This window comes from Triticum aestivum, chromosome 1D (genome assembly GCF_018294505.1).
Source record: "Triticum aestivum cultivar Chinese Spring chromosome 1D, IWGSC CS RefSeq v2.1, whole genome shotgun sequence".
NCBI classification, from domain to species: domain Eukaryota; kingdom Viridiplantae; phylum Streptophyta; class Magnoliopsida; order Poales; family Poaceae; genus Triticum; species Triticum aestivum.
The window spans coordinates 437607012-437623810 of NC_057796.1; the positions used below are offsets into that span (position 1 = coordinate 437607012).

At 54.1% G+C, this 16799-nt stretch overlaps 1 pseudogene; it reads left to right on the forward strand.

Annotated features, from left to right (window-relative positions):
* Positions 1–12760: 12760 nt before the first annotated feature.
* On the forward strand, positions 12761–16793 carry LOC123160222 (senescence-induced receptor-like serine/threonine-protein kinase; annotated as a pseudogene).
* The last annotated feature ends 6 nt before the right edge of the window (positions 16794–16799 follow it).

Genomic DNA, 16799 nt, shown 5'->3' on the forward strand with positions numbered 1-16799 from the left:
GTTGCTAAGAATGGATCCTTTCTAGAGAAAGAGTTTCTCTCGAAAGAAGTGAGTGGGAGGAAAGTAGAACTTGATGAGGTAATTGTACCTTCTCTCGAATTGGAAAGTAGCTCATCACAGAAATCAGTTCCAGTGATGCCTACACCAATTAGTGAGGAAGATTAATGATGATGATCATGAAACTTCAGATCAAGTTACTACCGAACCTCGTAGGTCAACCAGAGTACGGTCCGCACCAGAGTGGTACGGTAATCCTGTTCTGGAAGTCATGTTACTTGACCATGACGAACCTACGAACTATGAGGAAGCGATGATGAGCCCAGATTCCGCGAAATGGCTTGAGGCCATGAAATCTGAGATGGGATCCATGTATGAGAACAAAGTGTGGACTTTGGTTGACTTGCCCGATGATCGGCAAGCCATAGAAAATAAATGAATCCTCAAGAGGAAGACGGACGCTGATAGTAGTGTTACTATCTACAAAGCTAGACTTGTCGAAAAATGTTTTTGACAAAGTTCAAGGTGTTGACTACAATGAGATTTTCTCACTTGTATCGATGCTTAAAAGTCTGTCCCATTCATGTTAGCCATTGCCACATTTTATGAAATTTGGCAAATGCATGTCAAACATGCATTCCTTAAATGGATTTCTTAAAGAAGAGTTGTATATGATGCAACCAGAAGGTTTTGTCGATCCTAAAGGTGCTAACAAAGTGTGCAATGCTCCAGCGATCCATCTATGGAATGGTACAAGCATCTCAGAGTTGGAATAGACGCTTTGATGAGTTGATCAAAGCATATAGTTTTTACAGACTTGCGGTGAAGCCCGTATTTACAAGAAATCGAGTGGGAGCACTACAGCCTTTCTGATAAGTATATGTGAATGACATATTGTTGATCGGAAACGATGTAGAATTTTCTGGAAAGCATAAAAGAGTATTTGAAAGGAGTTTTTCAAAGAAAGACCTCGGTGAAGCGGCTTACATATTGGGCATCAAGATCTGTAGAGATAGATCAAGACGCTTGATAAGTTTTTTCAATTAGTACATACCTTGACAAGTTTTTCAAGTAGTTCAATATAGAACAGTCAAAGAAGGAGTTCTTGCCTGTGTTGCAAGGTGTGAAGTTGAGTAAGACTCAAAGCCCAACCACGATAGAAGATACAGAGAGAATGAAAGTCATTCCCTATGCCTCAGCCATAGGTTCTATAAAGTATGCCATGCTATGGACCATACCTATTGTATACCCTCTCCTGAGTTTGGCAAGGGAGTACAATAGTGATCTAGGAGTAGATCACTGGACATTGGTCAAAATTATCCTTAGAGGACTAAGGAAATATTTCTCGGTCATGGAGATGATAAAGAGTTCATCGTAAAGAGTTACCTCGATGCAAGCTTTGACACCGATCTGGATGACTCTGAGTCTCGATCTGGATACATATTGAAAGTGGGAGCATTTGGCTAGAGTAGCTCCGTGCAGAGCATTGTAGACATAGAAATTTGCAAAATACATACGGATCTGAATGTGGCAGACCCATTGACTAAACCTCTCTCACAAGCAAAACATGATCACAACTTAGTACTCTTTGGGTGTCAATCACATGGCGATGTGAACTAGATTATTGACTCTAGTAAACCCTTCGGGAATTGGTCACATGGCGATGTGAACTATAGAGTGTTAAATCACATGACGATGTGAACTATTGGTGTTAAATCACATGGCGATGTGAACTAGATTATTGACTCTAGTGCAAGTGGGAGACTGAAGGAAATATGCCCTAGAGGCAATAATAAAGTTGTTATTTATATTTCCTTATATCATGATAAATGTTTACTATTCATGCTAGAATTTTATTAACCGGAAACTTAGTACATGTGTGAATACATAGACAAACAGAATGTCCCTAGTATGCCTCTACTTGACTAGCTCGTTAATCAGAGATGGTTAAGTTTCCTAGCCATAACATGTGTTGTCATTTGATGAACGGGATCACATCATTGGGAGAATGATGTGATGGACAAGACCCATTCGTTAGCTTAGCATTATGATCGTTACAGTTTCATTGCTACTGCTTTGTTCATGACTTATACATGTTCATATGACTATGAGATTATGCAACTCCCGAATACCAGAGGAACACTTTGTTTGCTATCAAACGTCACAACATAACTGGGTGATTATAAAGATGCTCTACAGGTGTCTCCGATGATGTTTGTTGAGTTGGCATAGCTCAAGATTAGGATTTGTCACTCCGATTGTCGGAGAGGTATCTCTGGGCCCTCTCAGTAATGCACATCACTATAAGCCTTGCAAGCAATGTGACTAATGAGTTAGTTGCGGGATGATGCATTACGGAACGAGTAAAGAGACTTGCCGGTAATGAAATTGAACTAGGTATTGAGATACCGACGATCGAATCTCGGGCAAGTAACATACCGATGACAAAGGGAATAACGTATGTTGTTATGCGGTTTGACCGATAAAGATCTTCGTAGAATATGTAGGAACCAATATGAGCATCCAGGTTCCGCTATTGGTTATTGACCGGAGATGAGTCTCGGTCATGTCTACATAGTTCTCGAACCCGTAGGGTCCACATGCTTAACGTTCTGTGACGATTTGTATTATGAGTAATGTGATTTGATGACCGAAGTTTGTTTGGAGTCGCGGATGAGATCAGGGACAAGACGAGGAGTCTCAAAATGGTCGAGACATAAAGATCGATATATTGGAAGGCTATATTCGGACATCAGAAAGGTTCCGAGTGATTCGGGTATTTTTCGGAGTACCGGAGAGTTACGGGAATTTGTATTGGGCCTTAATGGGCCATACAGGAAAGGAGAGGAAGGCCTCAAGGGTGGCCGCGCCCCTTCCCCATGGACTGGTCCGAATTGGACTAGGGTAAGGGGGCGCCCCCTTCCTTCCTTCTCCTTCTCCCTTCCCTTTTTCCTATTCCATGTGGGAGGTGGAATCCTACTAGGACTAGGGAGTCCTAGTAGGACTCCAAACTTTGAGCGCGCCCTATGAGGGCCGGCCTCCTCCTCCCTCCATCCTTTATATACGTGGCTAGGGGGCACCCCGTAGACACACAAGTTGATCATTGATCTCTTAGCCGTGTGCGGTGCCCCCCTCCACCATAATCCACCTCGGTCATATCGTTGCAGTGCTTAGGCGAAGCCCTGCGCCGGTAGCTTCATCATCACCGTCATCACACCGTCGTGCTGATGAAGCTCTCCCTCGACACTCTGCTGGATCAAGAGTTTGTGGGACGTCACCGAGCCGAACGTGTGCAGATCGCAGAGGTGCCGTACTTTCGCTACTAGGATCGGTCGAACGTGAAGACGTACGACTACATCAACCGCATTGTCATAACGCTTTCGCTTACGGTCTACGAGGGTACGTGGACAACACTCTTCCCTCTCGTTGCTATGCATCACCATGATCTTGCGTGTGCGTAGGAATTTTTTTGAAATTACTACGTTCCCCAACATCTTGTCCATCACATCATTCTCCTAATGATGTGATCCCGTTCATCAAATGACAACACATGTCTATGGTTAGGAAACATAACCATCTTTGATAAACGAGCTAGTCAAGTAGAGGCATACTAGGGACACTTCTGTTTTGTCTATGTATTCACACATGTACTAAGTTTCCGGTTAATACAATTCTAGCATGAATAATAAATATTTATCATGAAATAAGGAAATAAATAATAACTTTATTATTGCCTCTAGGGCATATTTGCTTCAGGGGGGCGCGGGCAAGCGAAGCCCGCCCATCGCGTGCAACGGCGGGGCTCTCTCGTCTCCGCGCTCGGGGGATACGGCGCGGGCCGGATGCCTCAGCCCGGATGCGGCGCTAGGCGATGGGCGCGGCAGCTTGGTGGCGCTCCGGCGTGGGCCGGCGACGGGGCGTGATGGCGATGCGACGGGCAGCGCGGAGGTGGTGCGGGTTGGAGGCCGGTGGTGGCGGCGGCTGCATCACGGCGGCACGCCCAGATCCACCTCTGGAGTCGCGGGTCGCGAGCGACCTGCGTCACGGTCAGCCTCCCCTGCCATTGGTCGTGGGCGGGGCGGCGGCACGGCATCGGGTGGATGCGTGCGCCGCTGCCCTGTCGGGCCCTTGCGGCTAGTCGGCATCGTTCGGCGCGGGAGACTCCTCCGGTGGACATCCATGGACGTGGTGGCGAGGGCTCTGCTTCCTTTGCTCCGGTGACAAGACGCCGCCGTGGTCTCGCGCAGGGCCGGGCCAATGGCAGGGTGGGGCGAAACTATTGGTTTCGAGGCGGGGAGCCGGTTGGAGGGACGGGAGCTCCGCTGCCGAGCCGCCCGTCGCCTGCCCAAGGTGGTGGCCGGTCATGGCCGTGGGCCACTCCTCCCCCTCCCTCCTTCCCCATCCTCGCGTGTTCTCAGTTCCGGCGTTGCTTGAGGCGGGGGTGGTTGGCCGACGGTCTCGGAGGCGGTTGGGGTGCGGATCTGTTCAAAGTCTCGGCCTTTGGTGGTCATCGGGGCGGTCTGGAGGCAGGGCGGCGGCTCTGGCGGCGGGAGGCGCATTGGTCGTGGGCTAACCGCGCGGCTCGGGTGCGGGCGGGCAGCCACGGTCGCTTGGGAGGCATGGATGCGGGTGGTTGGTAGAGCGGGGTTGCCACGGAGGGGTAGGAGCACCGGGGTTCACCACTTGACCAGTCCCGGTACTAGCCGACGGAGGCGGCATCCGTGGACGTCGTTCCCCTCCCTGCAGGCTTCGTCGTGGTGCTCCCACCTCCTGCGTGTCACTCCGGGTGAAAACTTGATCTTCAGGATCAGACGATGGCGGCTTTCTACGGTCATATCCATCTTGAAGGCATCATCTTGGAGTCCCTGCTCAGGCCATGTCAGTCCACCGCTCCTCGGTTGATTGTTCATCTTCATGGTGGTCTTCAGCTTATCATTAGGGTGCTTAGTCGTCGTTGGGGTGGTGTTTTCGGTGCTCGGCACCTTTGTATCTCGTCTTGGGTGTGTGCATTGAGTGTGGTGGTGGAGTGTGTTTGTATCTTCCTACTCGAATGTGGTGGTGATGGTGCTTTAGCTATAAAGCGGGGGGAAACTCTTTTTCGTAAAGCACTGTGGCTAGCATGCAGTTTTATTTTGGCCCGTTTCATGCACGTGAAAGTACTTCCTCCGTCCCAAAATATTTGAGAGAACAAGGAGAGTTTGCAGCGCTAGCTTGTGATCCTTGGAATGCTGGCAATGGCTACTTGTAATTTTCTCTCTGCTGGTTACTGCAATGTCGTGGTAAGTTCATGTATGGAGATCATCGGCCATTGTTGGCAGCATAGGCATAGCATGATAGCAATAGGGTCGAGCCGAAAGCGAGGGGACGAGATGGCTCCAACGGCTCTGAGGCGTCCAGGCGACGCAGGAGGCGCGAAGGCTGGCGGGGCGGCCGGGGCCGCGGGTCGCGGCGAGGCGGAGGCTTGGACGGAGGTGCGGGCGTCGGGGCGTCCGACGCCCTCCTCCCCCCCCCCGGTCGCTGGCTTCAGGTGCGGCGGCGACGACGGTTCTGGGATGGGGTGGGAGCCGCTTCTGGGCGCTTTCGGAGGTAAGTGACAGCGAGATTTCGGAGGCGGAGGATGGCAAGTGTGGTGGCAGGCGAGGTGGCGGGGCGCTGCCGTCGTTTGGTGAGTTTGTGGCCCGTGCTGAGGAGCTAGGGGCTCGCTCAGAGCGGGGCGGCGCCGGGCGTTCGCGCCTGGTGGCCGCGGTGCTCGTCGGCCAGGGAGGTCGGGGAGGGCATCACTGCGGTCCGTGGCGGAGAAGCCGCGGCCGTTGGCAGGTCGGGAGGTCCGGCGTGCCGAGACGCAGGTGGTGGCGGCGGCCCCCTTCCTGAAGGTCCCGGGGCCCGCGCCGGAGCCGGTGGCGGGGGCGGCGGCGCCGGCAGAGGTGCATGAGGTGGCGGCAGGGTCGCCCGATCCCTGGCCTAGGGTTGGCGCAGACGGCCAGGTTGGGCTGATGGGCCTGGTTGCAGTCGCAGGCCGCTCGGGCCGCACGGCCCAGTTGACGCCCATTGCGGAGGGAGGGGTGCATGCGACAGGGGATATTGCGGTGCAGCCCAGGCCAGTTTCCCCAGCCCGGAGCCCAGGCCCGCGGGGGGAGCGCCACCACATAAGTGGATGTGGATCCGCCGAGGCGCCCTAGACAGCTCACTAGGGTTTCCTGCCACTGCTGCGGAGGGGCGGCGCTTCGGCCGTTCCGCCCGTTCTTTCTCCCATCCCACCCACCTCCCCTGGATCGATCCTTCGCAGAGGTCGTAGCCATGGGCTCGAAGGGGTAGCAACGTGCTGACAAGAGGGCGGCGCTGGATCCGGAGGCGGAGCAGCGGCGTGAGCGCGAGCTGCGGGCTCAGGCGCAGATCCGGGCGGAGGAGCGGGCCGGCGCCGGCGGCGACGGCGGCTGGGGGGCGCCTCCCCCATGGTGGCTCAAGGAGCAGGAGCGGAAAAATAGGAAGAAGGAGGAGTACAAGCGAAAGGGGCTGGAGCTCAAGCGCAAGGAGTCGCTCCTGCCGCCCGGAGGCGACCGCGTCGGAGACCCCTACGCCAAGCAGAAACTGAAGAAGCACAAGACCGCGATGAAGCAGCAGTCGAAGCCTTCTTCTTCCAAGGGCACGGCGGCGGAACCGATTCCGGACGAAGTGGAGGAGGGGCCGGAGTGCTTTCGCTGTGGGCACACGGGGCACTTCCAAAACGAGTGCGCTTTCAAGCAACTCTGCGTCATCTGCAGCCAAGAGGGCCATGCCTCGGCCTACTGCCCCTTGCGCGGCAAGCCCTTGATGCTCCAATCCATGGGGCACGCGTTCGCGGGCGGGGGCTTCTTCTGCCTTCAATACCCCGAGGAGACGGACGCGGCGTCGGAGGGCTCGCTGGGGGCCAACGCGGCGCTGGTCTCGGCAGAGCCGGGGATTCTGTCCAAGGAGATTCTGGAGAAGGAGCTCACGCATCTATTCGAGGGCGAGTGGGATTGGATGGTCACCCCTTTTGACGCGGACTCCTTCTCGGTGGCTTTTCCCGACCTGGCCATGCTGAGGATGGCGACGCGCAGTGGCAAGCTCTTCCTCTCCATCCACAACATCACGGCCGATATCCGGGACGCTGCTCTTGCGGAGCCCAAGGCGTTGTCGATGCCGGAGGTGTGGGTGAAGCTCTGGGGTATTCCCCCGAAGCAGCGTCGGGTGGAGAGGCTGATGGCGGCGACGACGATGATCGGGCGCCCGCTGGTGGTGGACGAGCTGTCCCTGATCTATGCGGGTCCGGTGCGCATGCTCTTCGCGTGCCGGGCGCCGGCCAAGCTGCGGGGGTCTGTGCAGATCTGGTTCAACGGGGCTGGGTACAATGTTAAGCTTGAGCCGGAGCTTGCTGCCCCGCGCCCAGAGGCCCCTGCTCTCCCCCTCCCCATCCACCCAGCGGAGGGGACCCGGGTGACGAAGACCAAGACAGGACCAAGGACAAGGGCAAGGATGCGGAGCCAGAGGCGAGTATGGAGGAGAACGATTCAATTGATACGGCTGCTTGGGACAAACTGGGGATCTCTACGGCGGGCGCGGCGGCGCCAGCGGAGGGGGTGGAGGTGCCTCGCGCTGGTGCTGGGATGGGCACGGCTGAGATGGTGCTTTCGGTGCCCAACCAGTACGGGTCCAACCTGGGGTCGGTGTCCTCTCCACCCAGGGTGGCGGCCCCGTTGGGACCAGCAGAAGTGGGCGGTGTGCGCTCGCCGATCGCCCTCTCTCCCAGCCCTTCGCGCATGATACCAGGCGGGTCGCCGGCTTCAGGCGGACGCGGCAACTCCCGAAGTGGCTCAGTGAAGATGATGAAGAAGACGGTTGTGCGCAAGGTCAGCGCGGAGACGATACGCGCGATGGATCCTCTTGGTGCCCCCCCCACCCCAAGGCAGTCAGTCATGGCGTTGGCGGCCCCGACGGCTCCTCCGGCCGTTGATCCGCTGCTGCAGGAGGCCTCCTTGATGGCGCGGAGCTCCAAGGCCAAGCGTACCAAGACGGTGGCGGCGGTGCCGGTGCGCACGAGCTCGCGTTCCAAGGGCGCCAAGGGCAACATGCCTTCCTTGCAGCGGGCGCAACTCCTCCAGGCCCAGAAGAATATGGAAATTTCAGGTAATCCACCCCCCGTTTCACGGTGCTTGATTCTTTTTCGGATGAGCATTTGATGGAGGTGTTAGATGCAAGTGGTGTCGAACCCGCGTGTGTGGGTGGTCATCGAGAGCTGATTACTCTGGTGTGCGCCAAGGAGTTGGCGCAGGCCGCGCTCGCGGCTGCTGCTGCAGCGCGTGCCGAACAGAGGACGGAGGGCCCACAGGGAGGGGCCGTCGCGGTTCTTTCTGTGCCCGAGGAGGAGGGACAGGCAACAGGGGTTGCCCCTTCTCCCTCGCCTTGTAGGGGCAAGGTGAGGCGCGTGGCGAAAGCGGTCACCTCTAGGGGTGTACGGCTCCGCAACCGTGTCATTTAGATGTGAGCGCTATTTTAGAATATCCGTGGCTTTGGCCACTTGGGTCGGCGCACCCTCCTCAAAGAGTACATGCGCAAAGAGGATGTGGACATCGTAGGTTTGCAAGAAACGATTAAGACGGATTTCCACTTTCATGAGCTGCTTTCGCTAGACCCATTAGAACGTTTTGAGTGGCACTTTACTCCCGCGGTAGGACGCTCGGGGGGCATGTTGATGGGTCTAAGCCGCGCTGTGTATGACATTATCAACTGGGATAGGGGCTCTTTCTTCTTAGCTGCTCATTTTCGCATTCGTGCTACGCTTCGCGAGTTAGTAGTTATTCATGTCTATGGACCAGCCGATCATTCCAGATCGGCGGAGTTCTTGGGAGAACTCCAACAAAAAGTCACTTCGGTGACGGCCGCGGCACTCCCGGTCCTCGTGGGAGGGGATTTCAACCTAATTAGGTCCGGAGCGGACAAGAATAATGGCATCATTAACTGGCCGAGGGTGGCCATGTTCAACGCGGCAATTGCTGCCATGGCACTTAGGGAAGTGGCCAGAACGGGAGCACGCTTTACTTGGACTAATAAGCAGCTTGTCCCGGTTCGTTCGGTGCTTGACAGGGTCTTCATGTCACCGGAGTGGGAAATGGGCTATCCTTTGTGCGCGTTGGTCGCGGAGACACGGATTGGATTAGACCACGTTCCGCTAGTCTACTCCTCGGGGGAGGATAGGTTGCGTCGCAGCCCACGGTTTTTCTTTGAAACGGCCTGGTTTGAAGTACCAGGCTTCGAGTCGCTCTTCAAGGAGAAATGGCTCGCGTGCGTGCAGCAGGTCGGACCCCAGCGTGGCCCGATGGAATTTTGGAATGCTGTCGGGGGCCGATTGAGAGCGAGCCTCAAGGGGTGGGGCGCCAACCTAGGGAGGATGGACAAGGAGCACAGAACGCTGATCACGGTAGAGATTGCCAGGATTGATGCGCAAGCTGATGCTCGTGTCTTCTCGGAGCAGGAGTGGGCTCATCGATACGCTCTTGAGGGGTAGGTCGAGGCCATACTTCGCGCCGAGGAGGAATATTGGCGGCGGCGTAGTGGGCTTAAATGGACACTTAAGGGTGACGCCAACACCAAGTATTTCCAAGCATACGCCAACGGTCGGCATCGTAAATGCGCTATACTCAGGCTGCAATCGGAGCAGGGGCTCCTGCTGCGCCAAGAAGACATTTCGCGACACATTTACGAGTTCTACATCAACTTGATGGGAACTAGTGAGGCCCAGGGAGTGGGCCTCCGTGAGGACGTGTGGGAGGGATCCCAACGCGTGCTAGAAACGGAGAACGACGAGTTGGGGCTCGCCTCCCCGAAGAAATCGACGCCGCTCTCATGGGGTTGAAAGCGGACACAGCACCGGGGCCGGACGGATGGCCGGTTGCTATGTTTAAGCGATTTTGGCCCACCCTTAGAGAGCCGATCTTCGAGATATGTAACGGTTTCATGCGGGGCCAGGTAGATATTTCCCGCCTTAACTTTGGAGTGCTCTCGCTAATTCCGAAGGTTCAGGGGGCTGACAACATCAGACAGTATCGCCCGATTGCGTTGATTAATGTGCTTTTTAAGATCTGCGCCAAAGCGTGCGCTACGCGATTAGGTCCGATTGCCCACCGCTCGATCCATCGTAACCAATCTGCGTTTATCCGTGGGCGTAATATCCTGGAGGGTCTGCTCGCTCTCCAGGAAATCGTCCACGAGCTTAAACGCACAAAGGAACCAGCCGTTCTGTTGAAGCTGGACTTCGAGAAGGCGTATGACCGGGTTAATTGGGATTTCCTGCGCCAAGTGCTCCTGGGTCGTGGTTTCTCCGCGGTATGGGTTCATCGTGTCTTGCAATTGGTCTCGGGTGGCCAAACTGCAGTGTCGGTGAACGGAGAAATAGGGCATTTCTTCAGGAACAAACGCGGCCTTAGGCAGGGTGACCCGATGTCGCCGTTACTGTTCAACTTTGTTGTTGACGCGCTGTCCGCTATGCTATCAAAAGCAGCGGCGGCTGGCCATATCCAAGGGCTGGTAGGCCATCTCATTCCAGGGGGAGTGACCCATCTGCAATACGCAGATGATACTCTTTTGATGTTTCGCCCGGACCTCCAGAGTATAGCCTCGGTCAAGGCGATTCTCATTAGCCTCGAGCTCATGGCTGGTCTCAAAATCAACTTTCACAAGTGTGAATTGATGGCGATGGGGGTGGAGCCAGACGAGGGTAGACGTATAGCGTATAGCGGATTGGTTTAATTGCAAAGTTGGCAAATTTCCCTTTACGTACCTCGGGTTCCCGATTGATACCAAACGACCCACGATAGAGGATTGGGATCCGCTGTGCGGCAAGGTGCGCGGGAGGGTGTGCCCCTGGCGAGGGAAATTCCTCTCCAAGGCGGCTAGACTCATTCTTACGAACTCAAGTATGTCTTCCTTGCCAATGTTTGCCATGGGTTTGTTTCTTCTCGCAGAAGGGGTTCATGCGAAGTTCGACACGCCCCGAGCCAAGTTCTTTTGGGAAGGAACCGGCCCAAACCGTAAATATCATATGGTTAAATGGGCCTCGGTGTGTTGACCCAAGGCCTTGGGGGGCCTCGGGATCACCAATTCCAGACTCTTAAACATCGCCTTGATGTGTAAGTGGATTTGGAAAATCACTCAAGGTGCTTCAGGCCTCTGGGTTGATCTCCTCAAGGCCAAGTACTTCCCAGGAGGGAACTTTTTCGATGGGCGGGCACGGGGCTCCCCCTTCTGGAATGATTTGCAGGCGGTCAAACCGGCGTTCACCATGGGGGCGAGGGAACGGACGCTCGACCCGGTTCTGGACGGATAGGTGGCTGGGAGCCCAACCTTTATGGATGGAATTCTGGGATTTGTACGAGCTGGCCGTCGATCCATCCATCACGGTGGCGGCTGCGCTCGCGGCTAGTCCTCCCGTGATCTATTTCAAACGAGAACTAAACGGGTTAGAGCAGTCCAACCTCTTGGCCCTGATGCACCTTATTAACCCGATCACCCTTCAGGACGAACCAGATACGGTCAGCTGGGCGCTTACCAGTTCGGGCAAGTTCTCGGTTAACTCTCTGTACCGTAGGCTGTGTCGAGGGACGGCACAGCAGGCGCTCGCGGGGCTATGGAAAGCACAGTTGCCCTTGAAGATCAAACTCTTCATGTGGCAATTGTTTCGCGATAAGCTGCCGACTTCCTTAAATGTGGCCAAACGCAATGGGCCGGCCACTGGCCCCTGCGCTTTGTGTGGGGAGCCTGAGGCGCCAGCCATGCGTTCTTCAGATGTCCCCTTGCTAGATTTGCTTGGAGCGCGGTCCGGGCGGCGGCTGGTGTTCAGTGGGATCCCAGATCGGCCGCAGAGCTTACTCACCTTTTAGATACGATTCACGGGAGTGCTAAACGGGTGATGTGGAGATGTGTCAGGGCACTTCTCTGGGCTATATGGCTTACTAGAAACAAATTTACTATTGAGGGTTGCTTTCCTTCGCATCCGGCTAACATCCTCTTCAAATGTAACCTTCTATTGCAGCAGTGGAGTCCGTTGGGGAGGCGCAGGGATACTGAGTTGACCAACACCGCTCAACAACGTTTGTTGCAAGTCTATGTGATGGCTAGGGAGCCTTGACTATGGTGATGTCCATGGTCCCTTTTGTTGCTTGACGAGCCTGCGTGCTCTGTATGGGCTATGCCCTGTAATGTCTTTGGTTTGGTTGAGCCGGAACTTCCGATGATCATTTGGCGATGGCCGGATAGGCCTGTGGGGTTATATTATGACTTGTTTCATGCTGCCGTTGTGGCTTTATTAATTTAAAGCCGGACGCGTCCGTGCGTCTTCGTTCTAAAAAAAAAGTTCATGTATGGTAGCCAGCGGGGCCATTGACGAACTTTGGGTCAATCTAGTGTGCATGCACGGTACAGGCCCAGGCTCGGTCCATACAATACAAGCAAGCAAGCATGCATGCATTTGCACCGGCCGTTGACACCGCGGCGCCGTCGATCGGGAGCAGCTGCATGCATGTGCAACATGTACCACTGGCTAATCATACGTAGTGTAGTTTACCGAGTCAAAGAATTAAGATATATTCGTCTCCATTTCGCCTCAGTGGGATTCATACCCCTATGCTATACGTGCCATGCGATGCGAGTACTTAATTTTTGTGTAACGTACGAGTATTTTCGTCCCAGTTGCTTAGCGGCGGCATGTGCTAGCTTACCTAGCACAATGGAGCGATCAACGCGGGGAGCAATGGCGGCCCCGTCGTGGCTGCTCCTGCTCCTCGGCCTCGCCGGCGTGCTCCGAGTTCACGGCCAGCGCGCGCCCGACAGCACCGGTGAGCTTACACCTCTGAAAGTCTGAATTACACTGTTTCCTCACATCTCAGTGCATTCAGCTACGTATACGCACGTACGCGCAGGTTTCGTCAGCATCGACTGTGGCCTGCCGGAGCAGGCCGGCGGCTATGTGGACATCGCCACGAAGCTGCCGTACGTCCCGGACGGCGCCTACACGGACGCCGGCGCCAACCACAACATCTCCCCAGAGTACATCAAGCCAACCTCGTCCAAACGTTATCTTAACGTCCGCAGCTTCCCTGCCGTGGCCCGGAGCTGCTACACGCTCCCGTCCACCGTCGCCCGGGGGTCCAAGTACCTGCTCCGTGCGGCCTTCATGTACGGCAACTACGACGGGCTGAGCCGGCTCCCCGTCTTCGACCTCCACCTCGGCGTCAACTTCTGGCGGACCATGAACATCACCACGGCCGACAAGCCGCAGCTGGCCGAGATCATCGCCGTCGTCCCGGACGAGTCCGTGCAGGTCTGCCTGGTGGACACCGGCTCCGGGACGCCCTTCATCTCCGCGCTCGACCTGAGGCCCGTCAGGGACGCGCTGTACCCGCAGGCGAACGCGACGCAGGCGCTGGTCCTCGTCGACCGGAGCAACTTCGGCCTCAGCGGCGCCGCGCTGGTCAGGTACCCGGAGGACCCGTACGACCGCGTGTGGATCCCGTGGAGCGAGATCGACACTGCGGAGTGGGCCGAGATCTCGACGCCGGAGAAGGTGCAGGAGCTGGCCGACCCTCGCTTCAGCGCGCCGTCCGCCGTGATGCAGACCGCCATCACGCCGCGCAACGGCTCCAGGTCGGCGTCGTCCAGGGCCATCGAGCTGTCGTGGGACGCGGCGCCCAACCACGCCTACCCGGACCCCGGGGTCATCGGCATCGTCTACTTCGCGGAGCTGGAGGCCGTGGCCGGGGATGCCGCACGCCAGTTCGAGATGGCCATCAACGGCAAGCTGTGGAGCAAGGCGCCCTTCACGCCGCAGCACCTCGTCTGCGACGCCTTCTTCAACAGCGAGGCCCACCGGGGGTTCGGCGGCCACTACAACGTCACCCTCAACGCCACGGCCAACTCCACGCTGCTGCCCACCATCAACGCCGCCGAGTTCTTCTCCGTCGTCTCCACGGCCAACGTCGCAACAGACGCCAAGGACGGTAAAGAATTTTCACAGTAACGGTATCAATGGGTATGCACATTATTTGATATATAACTGATCTCTGTCTTGTGCTACTGAATCTTTGACAGTTGCGGCCATGGCTGCCATCAAGGCAAAGTATGAGGTGAAGAAGAACTGGGCGGGTGACCCGTGCGCTCCCAAGACTCTCGTGTGGGAAGGGCTCAACTGCAGCTATGCCATTTCAATGCCTCCAAGAATCACAAGATTGTAAGTTTGACCTCAATTTTCTGGCAGGCCGCCTGAGAAATCTGTCTGAACGTTTGCTTTTTAGAGGAAATGTCTGAACGTTTGTGTGTGTGTTTCTGCAGAAATATGTCATTTGGCGGTTTGAGCGGCGGCATACCATCCCATTTCGCCAACCTCAAAGCACTCAAGTATTTGTAAGCAGGAAGTTATGAATCCCTTTTGACAAATCAACTTAATTTGTGAGTTTTACTCAAGCATAAATATGCCTGTTTGTTTATTCAGGGACCTGTCATACAACAACTTTACAGGACCAATTCCTAATGCTCTTTCTGAACTACCCTTCCTCGTGCTGTTGTAAGGAATCGTCAACTCCATAACTATGTTGACTTTGATATCAAATAGTTTTGTTGCCTAATTTCAACTTTAACCTGAATATTCTACTACAACTTGAACTTATGAATGCTATTTGGCCCCTTAGGGACTTGACTGGCAACCAGCTTAATGGATCCATACCCTCTGGGCTTATGAAGAGGATTCAAGATGGCTCCCTAACTCTAAGGTGAACCTTTCTCAGTTAGTTCCCATGTTGCTGGTCAAAATCACTTACTGTTTCTTCCTTTTGCTAGATACGGCAAAAATCCAAACCTTTGCACCAACGGTTCCTCTTGCGAGCCCACCAAAAAGAAGAGAAAATCCATGCTTGCCGTGTACATTGCAGTTCCAATACTTGCAGTTGTGGTGATAGGAGCACTGGTAGTGCTACTTCTCATAATGAGAAAAAAGCAAGGTGAGACAAGGGGTCAAAACATCAACTGAAACTGCATGCAGCACTGGAGTATTAGACTGGATAATGTTTACAGTTTCTTGTGACTGAACACCTAATGAAGGATCAAGAAAGGGCAGTGTGAAGCCACAGAACGAGGCCAGTGGCGTGCATTCGCAATCGCGGAATGGCGACACGCACAGCGTGCTGCAGTTGGACAACCGCCGGTTCACGTACAAGGACCTGCAGGTCATGACGAACGACTTCAAGACGGTGCTCGGCCGGGGAGGTTTTGGCTCCGTATACGACGGCTTCCTGGCGGATGGCACGCAGGTGGCGGTCAAGCTACGGTCTGAGTCCTCCAGCCAAGGCGTCAGAGAGTTCCTCACAGAGGTAAGTGTCATTCGTCACCGGTTCGAGGGAAGTTTTGTAGGGAATTGTTATGTGTAAACAATTCTTCTATTCTTGCTCAGGCTCAGACCTTGACAAAGATTCACCATAAAAATCTTGTGTCCATGGTTGGTTACTGCAAGGATGGGGAGTACATGGCGCTTGTCTACGAGCATATGTCTGAAGGAAACCTCGAGGACAAACTCAGAGGTGTGTATTATTTGATTATCTGCATTTAGTGGGGTTTTTATCTCAAATAAAACTCTAGCGAAAACCTTTACAGTATGAATATGAACCTAAATTAATGTCCATGAGGAATTGATTCCAATATCTAGTCTCTCAACCAAGTAATCAAGGGAGCTAGGCCGGCTCACTTCTTACCATTTGAGTTATCTCTTCTTCTTCTTTTCTGAGTGGAACCATTTGAGTTATTCGGTACTCCCATCATCATACTAATAAGTGCTCTTCTATCTTTTGTAGGGAAAGATAGCAATAGTACATCTTTAACTTGGAGGCAGAGGCTTCGTATTGCAATGGAGTCCGCGCGAGGTATATATTCTTCCTATGTGAAACGTGTTCTTTAGTTTTCGTTACTAATTTCCATTTATTTGTTTCGTTGGAAGCCAAATTTTACATGATCGCGACTTGGTAATGTGATTGTTGTTGACATCATATTGGTGCGATATGCTTACAGGGCTGGAATATCTACACGTTGCATGCAGCCCAGCCTTTGTGCATCGGGATGTAAAGACATCAAACATCCTATTGAATGTGAATCTTGAGGCCAAGGTCGCTGACTTTGGCTTGCTCAAGGCTTTCAATCAGGATGGTGACACACATGTATCCACAGCCAGGCTGGTTGGCACACACGGCTACCTTGCCCCTGAGTAAAAGACATCATACTCTCTTCTAGTTGCTTTTGCTTACAATTTTGAGTGTATTAATTAACCAATCTCATCTGATCAACCATAGTGAAAGCACATCTAATATACCATGTATCGGCTTGTGTGAAGGTACGCGGCAGCCCTGCAGCTCACTGAGAAAAGTGACGTCTACAGCTTTGGTGTCGTGTTGTTGGAAGTTATAACCGGGCGACCACCCATCCTACAATGCCCAGAACCAACTAATATCATCCAATGGGTTCGACAACACCTTGCACAGGGCAACATTGAAGACGTCGCAGACGTTCACATACGAGGTGACTATGATATCAATAGTGTCTGGAAGGTCGTGGACATCGCGCTCAAATGCACTGCGCAAGCTCCTACTCAGCGACCCACGATGACCGAGGTGGTAGCACAACTACAAGAGTGTCTCAAGCTAGAGGAACAGCACATGATTTGAGGAGGAGGCGTGAAGCATATTGTTGTGAGGGTGATGTCGCATGATGAAGACTTTGTCGTTCAATTGATCTATATTCTCTCTCTCTCT